Below are 5,713 nucleotides of genomic sequence, written 5' to 3'. Positions count from 1 at the left end.
GCCATTAAGCCCTTTAAATAACAGTTTGCAAATTTGCCTCACATAAACCCATTTATTCACCCAACAACTGTTAATTAAGCACCTAACACCAGGCCACGAGTGCTAAACAAGAGACAAAATCCCTACCCCTGTGGAATTTATAATCTAGAATATCATTAAGCAAATAATCACATAAATACGTGCCTAGCGTCTCAAGGATCATAAAGAAAAATACAGAGATAATGAAAGCACAACTGAGGGACACTTAAATTACACGTAGGTAGGTGCGTAGGGCGAGGCACCGTCAGAGACTTCTGAGAACAATGACTGGCCGATGTAAACAGCCAGATAGGCAGTGGCAGAAGTGCCTTCTAGGTCAAGAAGGCATATGCAGGGGGCGCCTGGGTGGCTCAGTCGGTTAAGCGGCCGACTCCGGCTCAGGTCACGATCTCACGGTATGTGAGTTCGAGCCTCGCGTCGGGCTCTGGGCTGACGGCTCGGAGCCTGGAGCCTGTTTCAGATTCTGTGTCTCCCTCTCTCTGACCCTCCCCCGTTCATGCTCTGTCTCCCTCTGTCTCAAAAATAAATAAACATTAAAAAAAAAAAGAAGAAGAAGAAGAAGGCATATGCAAGGGCCCTGAGGTGGGAAGGCTCAGCGAATAAAGGAAATGAAAGGTAGCAGGGGTGACTGGAGCTTGCTAACAGAGAGAGGGGGGTGGAGAGGTGCCTGGTTGTGCAGAGCTGTAAAGAGACTGCAAAGCTCTTGGGATTTTATGTTAAGTGCAATGGGAAGTTATTGAGGCATTTTCAGGCTACATGTTAGTAGGTGCTTTTTAAAAAATAATGCAACGGTTACAGAATAATCTCTAAGATTTTTTTGCAGTAAATAAAGAAAGGTGCGGTACAGGGTACTCAACATGCTATCGTTTCTAGGGAAAAGGAAGAATAAACGATATGTAAGTGCGTATCTCTGGAAAAATACAGGACACCAGGAACACTACGGGCGCCTCTTGAGATGGGAACTAGATGGCTAGGAGAGAGTGGGAGGAAGGGTTTTTACTGTGTATGTTTTTGCATCTTTGAATTATGTATCACACCTAAAAATTACCTACGGAGCAGTAAATTAAATTAAAAATTAAAGAAGTCACTCTGGCTATTGTGCCGAAAAGACTACAAGGGTTAAAACTTAGGAAAGATACCAGAACAGTTAAAAGGAAAAAGACTGATGCTATCTACCGTTGGCAACATGAGGAGTAAGTGCAATTTTCACATGCTGCAACTGACGCAACCATTTCGGGAAACTGTGGGGCAGCACCTCCTGAAACTCGCCAGACACACACGGCAGAACGCCGAATTCCATCCCCAGGAATCTACTCAACAGAAACAAGCATGTGTGTCTCCCCAAGACAGGTATAAAAATTCATTACAGCACTAAACATTAATCCCAAATGGAAAGCCAAGTGTTTTAATGAAGAGTAGAAGGGATAAATTGTGGCACAAACACTACAGCACTGAAAAACGCGGCTGCATGCAGCAGCTCACAGCATTAAGATCGAAATCAGATACAAAAGGATACATACTGCTTAGTTCCGTGCTTATATAGTTTGACAATAAGCAAAGTCATCTATGGTCACACAGACCAGGCTACCAGTTATGAGCGGGGGAGAGTGGAGCTAGCCAGAAGGGCAAGCAGGCTTCTTGGCTCCGGCAACGTCGCTGCCCAATTTCGGTGACGCTCGACTGTTCGCTTGGTGAGAGTTCGGAGCTCTCCGGTGGAATGTTCTGATACATACGTATGTCTAGGAGGTAGAAAGCTCCTGCAGACGAGCAGAGGGAAGACGGCAGCTGGGCTGGGGGAAGAACAGGGAGTGGGTGAAGAGAAGACCTATAAATGACAGGCTTTTGTTGTTTCCGCTTTTGCATTTTGTCACCGATCTAGTTAAGTCTAACGAAATCATCGGCAAATTCAATGTCAACACAAAGCATTTGCTTGAAAGAGGCAATAAATTGGAGTAAGGTTATAAATACCTGTGGGTAAACGCAAGCAATTTCCAGGTATGAGGACTTAAAACTTTTGACAGCACAGCTACATTCAGGGCAAATTTAAGACCCAGCCAAAAACCAAGAACATAGAATATAAGATCTTCGATAAACATTTACTCTTCAGGATAGAAGGGCAAGCCAAATTTTAAATAAAACGCTAGTTTAATCGTGCACTCACACGGTGGACACCGTGCCATCAAGGGCCAACGCTATTCAGATGGCTTCTGTTCCTGCACGAGTCTTTCGTAACTTGTTTTCTCATCCTGTTTTTAAACGACTAAGAAATTGCCTCGTGCTCTAACCAGTTTGATCAGTCGGTCTGCGGCAGCACACCGGACTTTCGAAGTCTACATGCTATATATATACTTGCCACTTTCAGAATCTCAACTGTGTCACTTCCTATGGTTATTTCCAGGTTGTCTGTTCTACCCAGATGCTGCTGTCCAGGAACCCAATTCTGCCCTGCTGGTTGCCTCTCTTCCTAAAAGTAATCCTCCCTAAATTATCTGGCACCACGGCCCAGTTACCATTCTTGGAAGAGTGTTACGCTGGGGCAGCTATGGTTCCTGCCTGGTGCACCCAAGTACATTACCATCGGGAATACATCCTAATCACCTGGAAAGATGCTTGGCAAGCTATACTGGGTAGTGATTACAGAGATCACAGACTCCCAAAAAACTAGTTTTTCAGGAAAATACGTGACCATGGCCATTAGGGTTTTCCTTCCTAGACAAGAGTTAGAAGGGGAAAAAAGGAACCCATGCCAATTAACTTTCAGATTACATTCATCCACCACCATGGAGCCGCAGAATCTGCATTTTGACAAGCTTCCAGTTGATTCCGATCAAGTTCTACTCCAGTGGAACACCAGCTGGTGTCTGGTTTTAAGAGGGAGACTAAAACACGTTTACCTCCACTTCCTCAATCGCACTCACGGCATTCCACACTGACTTAACATCTACCACGTGCCAAGCACTGTTTCGTAAGCCCCAGGGCTCGGGTAGTTATTAACAGAAAATCCCTGCCCCCATGGAGCTTACATTCTAATGGAGGACAACAGACAAGAACCAAAGATACAAAAATGGCAATCTGGAAATGGAAGTTACCCATTTTTAAAAATAAAAGATTCCCAGTTGTAATACTACGTGTGGGTTTTTAATGGTATCTTAGTCCCATTTTACTAAAAATGCTCAAAGGCAGTATTTCAACACCACAGCATGTGCCCAACATTCTAATAGACACGTAGATACATCAATAAATACACATGTATTTAGGGACCTGAAAAATGATCAGGACCCATAAAATAAGACAAAGGTGTTGGTAATATTTTATTTTTGAAAACCTGGTAAGTCTCTTAAGTCTTCCTGGTAAAATGTGCATATGGTCTTAAACTATTTAAGTATCAACACTGAAGCCCTGATCACAATGGTTTGCTCCTGCCCAGGGCTGTCCGTTCCCACGTCAATACTCTTCCCAATCAAGGACCTCTGCCCCCTTTATTATCCTAGTCACCACTCCAATCCTAGTCCCAGTCCAAATCCTCAGTAAACAGATAACCAAGTATGAGCCATGCCATATGCTAAAAATATGTGTGACCATATGCTAAAAATATAACCTAGCCAAAGGAAACTAATTGTTTTTACAAGTTTAGTCTGTTTCAAAAAGAAGCAAACTAAGATTAGACAGGCATTCTCAATTTTGTTTAGCTATGTGAAGATTTATGAATTAGCTTTATTTCTATGAGCAAAAGTAATCATATAAAGCCACATATGAAACAATTCAACTCACAACCCTTTAACCAGTAAAATGAACTGTGAAAATCTAAAATGTACACACTGTTAGTATCAACTTTCAGAACAAGGTCAGCTGCATATGGCTACGTTATTTCATGCATTGTGTCCAGATGGTTTTGGACTTTTCTTCACTGGTATACCAAAACCCAAGGAAGGAAGATTGGAGAAACACACAGAGGAGGGAAAACCAAAACCAAAACCAAACAAAAACTCACAGCTGGGCAAGTTATGATATCAGCTGGCTGTTTATAGCAAAACCTGAGTTACCTCAAAATGCAATTTCCCGGGGCGCTTGGGTGGCTCAGTCAGTTAAGTGTCTGGCTCAGGTCATGATCTTGAGGTTCGTGAGTTCAAGCCCCATGTCAGGCTCTGTGCCGACAGCTTAGAACCTGGAACCTGCTTCAGATTCTGTCTCCCTCTCTGTCCCTCCCCCATTCACTCTCTCTCTCTCTCTCTCAAAAATAAACAAACATTTAAAAAACAATAAAAGCAATTTCCCAGTATCACCTGATAACTAGGTTCTCTGCAAATACCGGCCAGTTCACCAGCACAAAGCAAAGTCGCAACAGGAGATGTGCAGGTGAGCGGAGCCCAGGTGCAGGGTCACGTGGACGGCTGTACCACATGCCATTACTTTCCGACAAGCAGCTACCCTGCCTTCCTCAAACAGCCAGCCCAGAGCACTCCAGTCACATTTGTCTGGCAGACTTTCCAAGCTGACTGCAAAATATTAGATGGGTATCACTTTCCCAGAGGAACAACTCAGAGAAACAATGGTTAGTGAATTACAAGAATACAATTTGGAAAAGTTAAAATTCAGCATCTGCAGTAGAGCTGAGAACACTGAGGAAATCATTTCATACATACCTTTTGTCAGCCATTACCCTCATTGACATTGTTTAAAAACCAAACCGTGAATGCCATGTGGATTAAGCTCTCTTCCCTCGAATGAAATCCTTACCAGATCAAAAAGCCAATTCCCATTAGTGCCTCCACTCTTTTGCCCAAGATTACCAAAAAAACCCAACTACACATACTGCCCCCTTCATTTCCTAGATATAAATTGAACTTCCTTCGCATTTAGGCAATTCTAAAACCACTCATTCTTGCCCCAAATGAGATGTTTACACAAAGTACCTCGTGAATTATTTTCTAGCCTATCTGCATTAATTGTCAAAATAGACCCGATTTAAGTAGACTGGGGCCCGGGTTTCATACTAACCTGTACTAATTAACCACAATCTGGAATAACACATTTCTTTGAAGTCGTAATTATTCACATAATTTCCTTGTTTCAAAATAGAATAGATGGCAATCTAATTCATAGTAACCTATTTGGACACGGTAAGTAGGACGCTTCATTACTACACATAGAATTCGTTATTTAACAAAACCTGCTCGTTTGGGCCACTTAAGAGAAGGCTTATATAAGCTAAAGTCTAAATCATTTTTGCATCTTTCCAATGCATACTAAAAAGATGTAAAATGTATTCAGTGGAAGCCCAAATGCTGATTTTTAACTAAGAGGTAAGATTTAATTTGAGCATACTTGCTGGAAAAGTGTCTGTAGACATTTTTTTCTGTTTGTGGAGTGCAACCTTTACTCGTGGTAAAACAATGGTTTCCATTGTCTGGGGATTCTAAATTAATGGAACTTTATTAATATTCAGTAGAGCACACATTTTTAGAAAAATGCAAATTTCTATTACTCCATATCCAGAAATTAAATTTTAATTCAACAAAGCTAATGGGATTTTTGACACTTATACGGAACACAGAAATAGATCCTGAATATATGTGTATTCCATACACCTTACTAATAACTTGAGACAAAATTGCTTATTTCATGGCAGCCTGGAAGGAATGATTAAGTAATAAACGACAATAAGAAAAGCCAC

The sequence above is a fragment of the Panthera onca genome, chromosome D2, assembly GCF_046562875.1.
Source record: "Panthera onca isolate mPanOnc1 chromosome D2, mPanOnc1 haplotype 2, whole genome shotgun sequence".
Taxonomy (NCBI): domain Eukaryota; kingdom Metazoa; phylum Chordata; class Mammalia; order Carnivora; family Felidae; genus Panthera; species Panthera onca.
This window is presented reverse-complemented; position numbering follows the sequence as displayed.